The sequence below is a fragment of the Lepus europaeus genome, chromosome 2, assembly GCF_033115175.1.
Source record: "Lepus europaeus isolate LE1 chromosome 2, mLepTim1.pri, whole genome shotgun sequence".
In the NCBI taxonomy this organism is placed as follows: domain Eukaryota; kingdom Metazoa; phylum Chordata; class Mammalia; order Lagomorpha; family Leporidae; genus Lepus; species Lepus europaeus.
In genome coordinates, this window is record NC_084828.1 from 420118 (window position 1) to 434614 (window position 14497).

At 46.7% G+C, this 14497-nt stretch overlaps 1 protein-coding gene and 1 non-coding gene across 3 annotated transcripts in view; one reads left to right on the forward strand and one right to left on the reverse strand.

Annotated features, from left to right (window-relative positions):
* DIP2A (disco interacting protein 2 homolog A) overlaps positions 1-14497 on the reverse strand; it is a 126627-nt gene that overhangs the window by 100366 nt on the left and 11764 nt on the right. The gene's annotated exons all lie outside the window — the stretch shown is intronic.
* LOC133752953 (small nucleolar RNA SNORA25) lies at positions 11111-11237 on the forward strand. The gene has a single exon (XR_009865005.1). It is a non-coding gene; the product is annotated as a small nucleolar RNA SNORA25 (small nucleolar RNA).

The following is a 14497-nucleotide window of genomic DNA, read 5'->3' on the forward strand; positions in this document are numbered from 1 at the left end:
CTCTTCCAGGCCAGCTCTCTGCTGTGGCCAGGGAGTGCAGTGGAGGATGGCCCAAGTGTTTGGGCTCTGCACCCCATGGGAGACCAGGGTAAGCACCTGGCTCCTGCCATCGGAACAGCGCGGTGCGCCGGCCGCAGCGTGCTACCGCGGCGGCCATTGGAGGGTGAACCAACGGCAAGGGAAGACCTTTCTCTCTGTCTCTCTCTCTCTCACTGTCCACTCTGCCTGTCAAAAAAAATAAATAAATAAAATAAAATAAAATAAAAATAAATAAAAAATAAAAAATAAAAAGGCTTCCATAGCCTAGGAAGCTCATGTCATTAGCCTCAGGTGGTCACTGACATCATACATAAGAGTGTTAATTGTTAAATTAACAAAAGGAGTCACTGTGCACTAATTCCCCATGCAGGACCTCTGTCCTCAATGAGTTTTATTATGAGAATTAACAGTAAAACTTGTTCTCAAACAGTTTGTGTGTGTGCAAATTGTTGAAATCTTTACTTAATATAGAGTTGGTCTTCTGTGTACAAAGTTAATTGAATATGAATTTTAATGGAGAATGGGACTGGGAAGGGGAGAGGGAAGAGGAGGAAGGGTGGGAGTGTGGGTGGGAGGGTGGATATGGTGGGAAGAATAACTATATTCCTAAAGTTGTACTTATGAAATTTGTATTCCTTAAAAAATAAATATTTTTTAAAAAGTTAAAAAAAATACAGAAGACAACATGATGCTCCCAAAGGAACACAACAATTCAATATTAGAAAATGAAGATGAAGAGATTTATGAAATCCCTGAAACAGAATTCAAGATTGGTTGCAGGGTTACCTAGAAACAATCAGAAGCAAATCTATGATTAAAGCAATCCATACTTGATATGGATGAATGAAATTTTTTCTCATGAAATTGAGATTTTAAAGAGAAATCAAAATGAAAAATCCAGGGCCGACATTGTGGCTCACTTGGTTAATCCTCCTCCTGCAGCGCCAGCATCCCCTATGGGCGCCAGTTCTAGTGCGGTTGCTCCTCTTCCAGTCCAACTCTCTGCTGTGGCCTGGGAGGGCAGTGGAGGATGGCCCAAGTGCTTGGGCCCCTGCACCTGCATGGGAGACCAGGAAGAAGCACCTGGCTCCTGGCTTCAGATCGGCAGCACCGGCCGAGGTGCCCATTTGGGGACTGAACCAATGGAAGGAAGACCTTTCTCTCTCTCATTGTCTATAACTTTACCTGTCAAATAAAAAAAGAAAAGAAAAGAAGAATTCATAGAACAAATAAAAAATGTGGTGGAAAGCCTTAACAACAGAATAATGAGGCAGAAGAAAGAATCTCCAAGCAAGAAGACAGATCTATGAAATTTTTAAGTCACACCAAAAAAAAAAAAATTGAAAAATTAAAAACAGTGCTGGAGATGTATGGGATACTATCAAATGACCCAAGATATGGATCTGAGGAATTCCTGAAGTAGTGGAAAGAAAGAATGGATTAGAAGGCCTATTCAGTGAAATAAATAAAGTAAACTTCCCCAATTTGGAGAAAGAAAGGGACATCCAAGTACAGGCAGCACATAGGAACTCCTTCTAGACATGACCAGAAATGATCTTCACAAGAATACATTGTAGCCAAAACTTTCAACAGTAAAACATAAAGAAAAGATTCTAAAATGTGCGCAAGAGAAATGCCAGATTACTTTCAGAGGATCTCCAGTTAGACTCACAGCTGACTTCTCATCAGAAACTCTACAAGCTAGGAGAGAATGAAAAGACCTAGACCAAGTCTTAAGAGGAAAAAAAAAACAAAAAACTGTCAACCCAGAACAACACACCCTTCAAAGCACTCCTTTTCGAATGAAGGTGAAATAAAGACCTATAACAAACAGAAATTCAAAGAATTTGTCAGTTTATGTGTGTGCAAATTGTTGAAATCTTTACTTAATATAGAGTTGGTCTTCTGTGTACAAAGTTAATTGAATATGAATTTTAATGGAGAATGGGACTGGGAAGGGGAGAGGGAAGAGGAGGAAGGGTGGGAGTGTGGGTGGGAGGGTGGATATGGTGGGAAGAATAACTATATTCCTAAAGTTGTACTTATGATGCTTAAGGATGTGCTACACAGAGAAACACAGAAAGACAGACATAATTATGAAAGCTCAAGAAATTTAACAACAATAAAACAAACAATCCAGTTAATAAATGGACAAAAGACCTGAACAGGCGTTTTTCAAGAGAGGACATTCAAATGGACAAAAGACACTTGAAACAACTCTCAGAACACTAGACATGACGGAAATGCAAATCAAAACCACAATGAAGTTTCATCTCACCCCAGTCAGAATAGCTCTCCTGCAGAAATCAACAAATGACAAATGCTGATGAGGACAGGGGGGGAAAGGTACCTGATTCATTGATGGTAGGAATATAAACTAATACAGTCACTGTGGAAGACAGTACAGAGACACCTCAGAAATCTGAATATAGACCTACCATATGATCCAGTCACCTCACTCCTGGGAATTTACCCAAAGGAAAAGAAATCAACATATGAAAGAGATCTGTATTCCCATGTTTATAGCAGCTCAATTCACAATAGCTAAGATATGGAATCAACCCAGATGTCCATAACTGGATGACTGGAAAAAGAAATTATGATATATACTATGGAGCACTACTCAGCTGTAAAAAAAAAAACAAAAGCAAACCAAAAAAACCCAGAATGCTGAAATGCTTTCTTTTGCAACTGGAAATCATTACACTTAATGAAATAAGCCAGTCCCAAAAAGGAAGATACCGTATGTTTTCCCTGTTCTAACAGAGTACCTGAAATGTAATGTGCTGGGGTGAAACAGACATTTTGAGATTTGATGATTGTTACACCCCTTGTCTCTACTGTTGAGGAACAGTGTTTTTTAATTCACACTATTTGCTGAACTCTTTACTTAGTATAGGGTTAACCTCATAAGTAATAAAGTATACTGAAAACAGTTCTTTGTAAAAATTAAGAGCGGGAATAGGAGAGAGACAAGGAAGAAGGGTTAGAGTACAGGTGGGAGGGAGAGTATGGCAGGAAGTATCACTATGTTCCTGAATCTGTGTAAATGAAATACATGAAACTTGTATACCTTAAATAAATTTTTTTAAAAAAAATGTAATCAGGGGCCGGCACCATGGCTCACTTGCTTAATCCTCCAGCTGTGGCGCTGGCATCCCATATCGGCGCCGGGTTCGCCGGGTTCTAGTCCAGGTTGCTCCTCTTCCAGTTCATCTCTCCTGTGGCCCAGGAAGGCAGCGGAGGATGGCCCAGGTGCTTGGGCCCCTGCACCCACATGGGAGGCCAGGAGGAAGCACCTGGCTCCTGACTTCGGATCAGCGCAGCGCCAGCCATGGTGGCCATTTTGGGGGTGAACCAACGGAAGGAAGACCTTTCTCTCTGTCTCTCTGTCTCTCACTGTCTAACTCTATCTGTCAAATAAAAAAAAAAAAATTGTAATCAGCATTCCCTGGGGGCTCAACAACATAAACTCAAGGGCCACACCCAATCAATAAAATCCAAATCTGCAGTTTACCAAGATCCTTGAGTGAGTCCCATACAACTTCAAGTTTCAACATGAGCCCTCCCAGTCCAAGAGGTTTCTCTAGGCAAGATCTCAGGGAAGGCGTCGGCACTGTAGCGTAGTGGATAAAACTACCGTCTGCTGTGCCAGCATCCCATATGGGTGTCCATTCTAATTCCAGCTACTCCACTTCCAATCCAGCTCTCTGCTATGGCCTGGGAAAGCAGTAGAAGATGACCCAAGTCCTTGGGCCCCTGCACCCACGTGGGAGACCTGGAAGAAGCTCCTGGCTCCTGGCTTTGGATCAGCCCACCTCCAGCCATAGCAGCCATTTCGGGAATGAGCCAGCAGATGGAAGACTTCTCTCTTTATCTCTCTGCCTCTGCCTCTCTGTAACTCTGCCTTTCAAATAAGTAAATAAAATACATATTCAAAAAAAAAAAAAGTAGTAAGGTGCACCTGGGAAAGCAGTGGAAGATGGCCCAAGTGCTTGGGTCCCTACACCCACATGGGAGATGTGGAGGAAGCTCCTGGCTCCTGGTTTTGGCCTGACCCATTCCTGGCCACTGCGGATGAAACCAGCGGATGGAGGACCTCTCTCTCTCTGCCTCTCTGTAACTCTTTCAAATAAATAAATCAATCTCCAAATAGTAAAAGTAGGAAGGATTACATATACATGCACACAGACATGGACATTTGTGTACATGCAGAACATGACTGGAAGGATGCACGACAAATTACTGAGAGGGCTTATCCCCAAGGAGTGGCCTGCTTGTTCGCTTGGCCTTGAGTAGAGTGTGACACACATTTCATTTTACACTTTTGACTTCTTTAAATGTTTTAGCACAATCAGCAAACAATCCTTGGAATTATTAAGTGTGGAAGACAGATTTGACCATGTGGTATGGCTACCTCATATGTTACCAAGGGAAAACTGATTTATTATATGCACTATTTTTACAAATATTATTATTTCAAAGTAAAAAGTTTATAAGTGTACAAAAGAGATTATGTGCAATTGTTGTTGTTTGTTTTTACATGTTTGTTAAAATTTGTCAATGAAACCATATGGTTGGGCCAACACTGTGGCATAGTGGGTAAAGCCACCACCTGCAGTGCTGGCATCCCTTATAGGTGCCTGTTCTTTTTTTTTTTTTTTTTTGATAGGCAGAGTGGACAGTGAGAGAGAGAGAGGCAGAGAGAAAGGTCTTCCTTTGCCGTTGGTTCACCCTCTAATGGCCGCCGCGGTAGCGCGCTGCGGCCGGCGCACCGCGCTGTTCCGATGGCAGGAGCCAGGTGCTTCTCCTGGTCTCCCATGGGGTGTAGGGCCCAAGGACTTGGGCCATCCTCCACTGCACTCCCTGGCCACAGCAGAGAGCTGGCCTGGAAGAGGGGCAACCGGGACAGGATCGGTGCCCCGACCGGGACTAGAATCCGGTGTGCCGGCGCCGCAAGGCGGAGGATTAGCCTGTTGAGCCACGGCGCCGGCCATAGGTGCCTGTTCTAATCCCAGCTGCTCCATTTCTAATCCAGCTCTCTGCTATGGCCTGGGAAAGCAGTGGAAAATGGCCCAAGCCCTTGGGCCCCTGCAGCTACGTGGGAGACCCGGAGGAAGCTCCTGGTTCCTGGCTTCGGGTCGGCGTAGCTCCAGCCATCGCAGTCATCTGGGGAGTGAACCAGCAGCTGGAAGACCTCTCTCACTCTCTAACTCTGCCTTTAAAATAAATAAATCTTTTTTAAACAAATAAGAAACCATATGGGCTTGGAGGTTTATTTTCCAGAAGGTTTTAAACTATGAATTTATTTTCTTTAATAGTTATAGAACTATTCAGGCTATCTGCTTCATTATGGATGCATTTTAGTAGTTTGTGTTTTTTAAGGAATTTGTCCATTTTTCTAAGGTGATCCAAATGTAGGGGTGGAACTATTCTTAGTACTCCCTTATCATCCTTCTAATGTCTACAGTATCTCTGTCTATAATGTTGCCTCATTCACCTCTGATTATCGTAATTTGTCTCACGCCTAAATTCTTTCTTTCGTGAAGACAAGAACCCCACAGCTTCCATGGCCTTCCCTCCAGTAACAAAAGTAATTCCAATCAAAATTCTTTCTTTTTTTTTTTGACATGAAAAATGACAAGTTGATTCTAAAGTGTATGTGGAAATGCAAAGAGCCAACATTAGATCAATCAAGCTTGAAAAACAAAATGGACAGACTTCCTCTTCTCAGTATGGAGACTTCTTGTTAAGCTACATTTCCTTTCAAATGCACTTGTCTTTGGAGAAGAGTCTAATATGTTGTTCTGTCCAAGGTCAAACGCTACCTGTCCCCCATCAAACTGATGGTGACTTCTAGGGGCACGCTGGGCAGACTCTGGCAAACCAACCAAAACTTCAGCTTCTGCTCACAAGCCCCCCATGCCTGCCCCCAACTCAGTTCAAAGGGCCCACATTCCATCTGTTCCTGATCTGCTCCATTCCTGCTTCCATAATCAGAGGGTTCTCCCTGTTCTATCATTCCCACTGTCCAGAATCTATTCTGCTAAGAACTTTTTTCTAATTGTTAAAGCCTCTCCAACCATTTCAGGGCTACTTGGGAAGGCCCTGACCGTTCACCTGATGAGTATGAACCCAGGAAATCCTCTGCTCCCAGAAATGCTCCTATGAAAGCCTCTCCAGCCTGGGCTGCACAGATGCCCTCTCCCGTACCACCCTCTCCTGAGGGCGCTGTCTTCAGTCTGCCCCACAGCCAGCCTCCCTTCTCTGCCTTTCCTTCGTGGCTTCCTGGAAGTTTCCTCCTAGGCCTCCCTGAATGTTCAGTCCTTCCTCTTGGGCACTTATATTCACTATTTTTTTTTTTTTTTTTTTGACAGGCAGAGTGAGAGAGAGACAGTGAGAGAGAGACAGAGAGAAAGGCCTTTTTTTTTTTTTTTTCTTTTTTTGACAGGCGGAGTGGACAGTGAGAGAGAGAGACAGAGAGAAAGTCTTCCTTTTTGCCGTTGGTTCACCTTCCAGTGGAAGCTGGTTCACTTCCAATGGAAGCTGCCAGCGCACCGTGCTGATCCGAAGGCAGGAGCCAGGTGCTCCTCCTGGTCTCCCATGGGGTGCAGGGCCCAAGCACTTGGGCCATCCTCCACTGCACTCCCAGGCCACAGCAGAGAGCTGGACTAGAAGAGGGGCAACCGGGACAGATCCAGAGCCCCGACCGGGACTAGAACCTGGTGTGCCGTCGCAGCAAGGTGCAGGATTAGCCTGTTGAGCTGTGGTACCGGCCAACATTTTGAGAGGCAGAGTAAGGGGGGGGGGGAGGAGGGGAAGGGGGAGGGGGAGGGGGAGGGGTGAGGGGGGAGGGAGAGGGAGAGGGAGAGGGAGAGGGAGAGGGAGAGGGAGAGGGAGAGGGAGATCTTCCATCCACCAGTTCACTCCCCAGATGGCTGCAATGGCCAGAGCTGTGCCGATCCAGAGCCAGGAGCCAGGAGCTCCATCCGGGTCTCCCACGCCGGTGCAGGGGCCCAAGGATTTGGGCCATCTTCCCCTGCTTTCCCAGGCCACAGCAGAGAGCTGGATGGGAAGCAGAGCAGCCGAGACTCAACCGAACCGGTGCTCCTCTGGGACTCAGCGCCTGGGGCGGCTGCCTATCCTGCTAACCACAGCGCCCTGGCCCTAAATTCACTATTGATGTGCTAATGACATTCGCAGCCCTTTCCACAAAGGACCCCATTCAAATACTCAAATGTCCCCAGAACACCACCTGGATTCCCAGAGACTTTCCTGCAGCTCCTGTGTTGTCTTCCTGGGCAGCAGCACTAGCCCCCAGGTGCTCACTTGAGGAACTCCAGACTCTCTGGACCTACCTGCACCAAAGTGGACCACCTTCTCCTCCCCACAGCACTGTCTCAGCCAGCAGTCTCCTGCCCTGGACAACTGCAACAGGCTCTTTCTCTACCCCCAATTTCAGATTCCTAAAATTGACTTTCTACTTGCTCCAGGATAATTTTTCTAAATCAAATAGAGTGACAGAGAGCACAGACACTGTCAGCATTTTATAAAGAAACATTTAAACTACTGATTACTATCTTTAAAGGAAAAGAAACTGCAGGCTCCTTTATTTACTTATTTGTACGATTTATTTATTTTGAAAGTCAGAGTTACGGAGAGAGAAGAGAGGCAGAGAAAGAGAGAAGTCTTCCATCTACTGGTTCACTCCCCAGTTGGCTGCAACGGCCACAGTTGCACCGATCAGGAGCCAGGAGCTTCTTCTGAGTCTCCCATGCGGGTGCAGGGGCCCAAAGACTTGGGCCATCTTCTACTGCCTTCCTAGGCCATAGCAGAGAGCTGGATCGGAAGTGGAGCAGCTGGAGCGCCCATATGAGATGCCGACACTGCAGGCATGGCTTTACCCACCATACCACAGCGCCAGCCCCTCCATTATTTATTTTAATTGGTTAAAATAAAGCATACAAGAATAAACTGTCCTCAGTGCTCCTTTTTAAAAACAGAACATTGGCCATGTGTTTCAAGGCTTGTGTAAGCTCTGCAATGTGCACAAGTCCTGCATTTCCATTCCCGCTCTGCCCCATTATAGAGAGGAGGGCAGAAACCTCCAGAAGGTACACTTTGATGGTACTCCTCTTTTTAACAATGTCTTGAAGCTGAGTACACACTGTCCTAGGTTATTTAAGACAGCGGTCACTGGCTTAACTTTTAAAAGTTAAATTGAATGTTCAGTCCCCCAATCCACCAGACACACTGCAACTATTCAATGACCACATGTAGCTAATGGCTACCATGGTGGACAGCACAGAGCATTCCCATCACTGCAGAAAGTTCTGAACAGGCCCCTAGAGAGCTGACCAGCTGCCTGCTGGTCATCTCACACATCCACAACACCTGACTGGCTGCACAGAACTCAATCCTGACTCCTAAGAGGCTGTGCAAACACTGCTGTGAGGCAGCCCTGTGACTCCCAACCTGTATCTGCACACAGCTGCCTGTGCAAGCTGGAATCCCACGGCTCAAGCAGCTTCAGCTCACACAATCTTCTCTGCTCTCCCACCTCACAATGTGTAATCCTGACCCACAATATCCTACACACCTAGCTGAGGGCCTTCCCCTGGGGAGGAGGACAGGTACTTTCCCTGAAACACTGTGATCCACCCTGCCAACAAATGGCTGGTGAAAGGTCAAGGCGGCCAGCGCTGAGGGCAGCAATGTTTCTCTACAGAGTCCTTATGATTGCTGAATGGGGAAGGTAAACACTGATGCCGAAGTGCTCCTAAAGAAAAGTAAGGGGTGCTCAGAGTCCCGTGGGGGAGGAAGTATGCCCAGCTCTCCAGCACCACACTCATTCTTCAAGGAACAGCTTTTTTTTTTCTTTTTTTTTTGACAGGCAGAGTGGATAGTGAGAGAGAGCGAGACAGAGAGAAAGGTCTTCCTTTTTGCCGTTGGTTCACCCTCCAATGGCCACTGCGGCCGGCGCACCTCGCTGATCCGAAGCCAGGAGCCAGGTGCTTCTCCTGGTCTCCCATGCGGGTGCAGGGCCCAAGCACTTGGGCCATCCTCCACTGCACTCCCGGGCCATAGCAGAGAGCTGGACTAGAAGAGGGGCAACCGGAATAGAATCCGGCACCCCAACCAGGACTAGAACCCGGTGTGCCGGCGCCGCAAGGCGGAGGATTAGCCTGTTAAGCCACGGCGCCAGCCAAAAGGGAACAGCTTTAACATGGAGTTGCTAGGTAGGAAGTCAGAAATTTAGACTGTGTGTGTGCAAGAAGGGCCTAAAGACCAGCACCTACTGTGGAAGCTGTGGAAGCTCCAAGTCCTGCCCAGACCCTGATGATCTCCAGGTGGTCCCAGCCCTTCCCCAAGGAAAGCTCCCAGGAGGATTCTCTCTCAGGACCTGACCTGATAACATGTGGCAATAAAACTTTCTCAGAGGCCCTAAGGGAAGCGCCTCTGCTCTGCCTGGGGCCAGCAAATCTGGGGAGGAATTTGCTGATTTCCACCCAACAAACCCTTCCCCTAGGACTCCACCTCCTTTGTCCAGGAGAAGAGGGGAAGGCGGGTAAACAGACTCCCTTAAAAACCTAGGGAGTTAAAGACTTTGCACTCAGCCCTCTGCCTCTTGGCTGAGCCCCCCTGCCTGGCCTGCCCTGGTGTAGTCTCTCCATTCAACCATGTAACCTGGCTCTCCCCCAGTCCCAGTGACTGGGTACTCTTTCCCTATCCCTTCCATTCTGATGGATGCCCTGTCCCTAATAAAACCTTATCACTTCACCCCCTGTCTCATGCCTGAATTCTTCCTTGCATGAAGACAAGAACTCCATGGCCATTTCTGCAGTGACAGAGTCAGGAGTTGGGTTAGGCCACAAATACCTATTAAACAGCACAAGGGTGGTGACTCGGTAATGTTAACAGCAGCTGTTTAACAATGAGGCATTTGTTTTGCTTTGTTTAATAATTCAGGTGATTTTTTTTTTTTTGAAAAATCTATTTATTTATTTGAAAGGTGGACTTAGAGAAGGAGAGATAACAGCCAGGATTAGGGCAGGCCAAAGCCAGGAGCTTCTTCCAGGTCTCTCACACGGGTGTACAGGCCCAGGCACTTGGGCCATCTTCCACTACTATCCCAGGTGCAGTAGCAGGGAGCTGGATCAAAAGTGGAGTAGCTAGGACTCAAACCATGCCCATATGGGATGCCGATGCTACAGGCCAAGGCTTTAACCTGCCGAACCACAGAGTCGGCCCTCACATGAGGCACTTGATGAACATTTTGTGAACACAATAATGGAGGACTCCCTCAAAGTCACGTCAAACTGCCAAAATCGTCATGCTCACCAAGTGCATCTGCATCCTCACTCTGACCACACTCTGCCTCCATTTCTTCCTGCTCCACTAATCTCTCTAGGGGACAGAGACCCTGCACAGGGGCCTGTCAGACACAACCCTCCTCCATGGCTCCCTCTCCCCTGGGCTAAGTGCCAACCCCTGGAACCTGGAAGGCCATGAAATTTCTTCTACTCCCTTAGTCCCACACTCCACCCACAGGGGCCTCCAACAGGACAGGCCCTCACCTGCTTGGGGGCCTTTCCACCTGCAGTACCCTCACCCAGAGAAATCCCCCAGAGATACACACAGCTTCTCACCTTGATTTAAAGCCTAAGCTCACCCTCCTGAAACTGCGGCCTCCCAGCTCTAGGTCTGCACATACACCCTCACCCACTCCCAACCGCTTCCCTCCTGCTGTCAAGAGCTCTTATCACGATCAAATATTCCACATACTTTTTTTCCTATTAGCATCCTTCCACCTCCTGAATACGTAGCTACTGTAATCCTCTATGCACACATGGAGGCAGGAATGAAAGAAGCATGCCACTCCAGCCTCTCCCTGGAAGTCCACACTTGCCTATCACAGGCCTTGTAGACATAATCCACAGTCAATGTGCTCACAGCAGTTCTTTCTTGAAATATTCTCAAATCTTTCCTTGTTTTCCCTCAAGTTATCCTCCTTCATTCCCCATCCCACCGTTATGCATGCAACAACTCAAGTAAAAAACCTAGGACGCAAAGGTCATTTCAAAGCGAACTTCTGGAGCTGTGACACCAAGAGCTCTTAATGCTGAGACCAAAGACTGATGTTCCCCACAGGATGCCAGTCACTCAATTCTGCTGTGTTTTCCTAAGGAGACATAAGATCAAAAAAAAAACTAGGATGCAATTCTTGCTTTCTCACTCCTCCTACCTTCAGATCCCAGGACCTCTCACCCCGCCCACAGCCATTACCCTACACCCATATCCTACACATGCATCCTGCCCTACACCCAGGCCCTACCATATCCGCCCAGCAGGACTTGTCTCTCTACTGATCTCTCTGGTTTTACTTCTGCCTGCTCCAAGCTGTTAGTGAGTCTTCCAGGACATAAGTAGGCAAAGCAGCAAAGCTGCAGGGCTCCTTGTCACACTTAGAAATCAAAGGCCCAGCCCCAGGCTGCCTGCCTGACCTGCCACCTGCAAGTCACCTTCCTCATCACACTATCCACCGGGTTCATTCCCCTGAGGCCACGATTCAGCTGGCCCAGCTGTCCAGGATACTCCTCCTTGTCATGTCCTTGTTACTCAAGTTGTCTGTCTCGAGCCTTCTTCCACCACCACTCTGAAGACCCCTTCTAAGCCCACCCTCCCTTCGCCAGTTGTTAGGAGAAAACAGACAGCTGAGAGGAAAGGTGCCTTTCTTTATGGAGGAGGCTGGAAGTAGATGTGTAGCTCAGTGGATACAACCCACACACCAGCCTGCTCTGGTGCCTGGGCTTAGAGGGAACAAGGCAGGATTGGCCTCTGCTGTCAAGAAGCCTCACAATGGATGACTAAACCAGCGTCAGCCAAGGGCAGCAGGATCTGGAGAAGAGTGAATGAAAACCATGTGCCACATTCAACCTCAAAAACAGACCATCAGTGTTGGAGACAGACATTTAAAGCAATACCAGATAAACCAGCCCTTCTGGTGAAGGGCTAGCAGGGGCCCTGTCACAGTCCCGTTCTCTGAGCATCTGACTGCATCACAGGACTGGACAGGTGTGCAGCATGCCTGTGAGGGAGCCAGTGGGTCTGGATGAGAGAAGAAAGGAAGGTCGACTGGGCAGGGAAAGTCTCAGACTGAGGCAGCTCTGAGCAAGCTGCAGCCAGGCTGACCAGAGCCCTGTGCCCATCAGCACTCCCAGGGACACATATGGGGACCCAGCGCACAGCAGCCAAGGCCATCAGGGTGGCACACCCTCATGGGGCCATCTGGGGAGTGAACCAGAACCAGCAAATGGAAGACCTCTGTCTCTCTCTTTACCTCTGCCTCTCTGTAATTCTGCCTTTCAAATAAAATAAATAAATAAATAAATAAAAACACTGATGAACAAAATTCATCACATATTCACAGACTGGATTAATATTGTTAAAATGACCATACCACCCATGTAATCTACATATTAAACTCAATCCCTATCAAAACAACAGTGACACTATTCACAGAAATAGAAAAGACAATCTTAAAATTCACATGTAAACCACAAAAGACCCAGAATAGCCAAAGCAATCCTGAGGGAGGGGGTGGTTACACAAAGCTGTAAGCCTCACAATATCTATCTTTGAAACATACTACAAAGCTACAGTAACCAAACCAGCACAGTACTGGTATAATAACCAATACAGAGACAAACAGAACTGAACAGAGAACCCAGAAATAAACCCATCACATATAGTTAACTGCTGCTTCTGACACCAGCATCCCCTATTGGAGTGACAGGGTGAGTCATGGCTACTCTGCTTCCAATCCTACTCCCTGCTGATGTGCCTGGGAAAGTAGCAGCAGATGGCCCAATTACTTGGGACCCTGCCACCCATCTGGGAGACCTGGATGGAGTTCCAGGATCCTGGCTTCAGCTAGGGTTGGGGTCATATGGAGAATGAACCAATGTATAGAAGATCTCTCTCTCTCTCTCTGCCTTTCAAAAAATAAAACTTAAAAAAAAAAAAAAAAAGTGGTACTGGATAAAACCAGGTAGAAGAATGCAAAAGAATTAAAAAGTAGACCCCTGCTGGATTCTATCCCGGTTGCCCCTCTTCCAGGCCAGCTCTCTGCTATGGCCCGGGAAGGCAGTGGAGGATGGCCCAAGTGCTTGGGCCCTGCACCCGCATGGGAGACCAGGAGAAGCACCTGGCTCCTGGCTTCGGATCAGCGAGGTGCGCCAGCCGCAGCGGCCATTGAAGGGTGAACCAACGGCAAAAAGGAAAATCTTTCTCTCTGTCTCTCTCTCACTATCCACTCTGCCTGTAAATAAATAAATAAATAAATAAAAAGTAGACCCCTGGGGTGGCGCGGTGGGTTAAAGCCCCAGCCTGCAGTGCCAGCATCCCATATGGGCACCAGTTCAAGACCTGGCTGCACCACTTCCGATCCAGCTCTCTGCTGTGGCCTGGGAAAGATGGCCCAAGTCCTTGCACCCCTGAGCCTGAATGGGAGACCCGGAAGAAGTTCCTGGCTCCTGGCTTTGGATCAGCTCAGCTCTGGCCGTTGTGATCATTTGGGGAGTGGAAGACCTCTCTCTCTGGCTCTACTTCTCTCTGTAACTCTTTCAAATAAATAAAATAATTTTTTTTTTAAAAAAAAAGTAGATCTCTACGTTTCATGATATAGAAAAATGAATTAAAAATGAATCAAATATCCAAGTGTAAAACCTAAAACTATGAAAATACTAGAAGAAAACATAAGAGAAACACTTCAACGCATTGATGTAAGCAAACAAATGAGATTATAGCAGACTAACAAGCTTCTGCAGAGCAAAGGAAACGAGTGAACATGGGGTGCAAGTCAAAACCATAATAAAAGTACCATTTCATCCCGGTTAGAATGGCTAGAATTTGAAAGACAAAAATGGTGAAGAAGAGGAGAAAGAGAACCCTTGTAGAGTGTTGGCAGGAATGTAAATTAGTATAGCCACTATGAAAAATAGTATGGAGATTCCTTAGAAAATTAAAAATAGAATTACTCTATGATCCAGCAAAACCACTACTAGCTATACACCTAAAGAAAATGAAATCATTATATCAAAGAGATACCTATACAACCACGTTTATTAAAGCACTACTCACAATAATTAGGATATGGAATCAACTAAAGTAACCACCAACAAGTGATAGCTGAAGAATATATGAAATATATACAACAATGCATATTACTCAGCAATTAAAAAAAAATGAAATCCTGTTATGTGTGCCAAAGCAGATGGAACTGAAGGACATCACGTTAGCACCAATGACAAAGACGGCATGTTCTTATTTATCTGTGGAATAAAACAATCTCACTAAAGACAACAGTAGAATAACGATGACAAAAAGACTGAGTTAGTGAGGAGGCGGCACAGAAAGAGGTTGGAGGCACCAGGATACAGTTAAATAGGAGGCATTA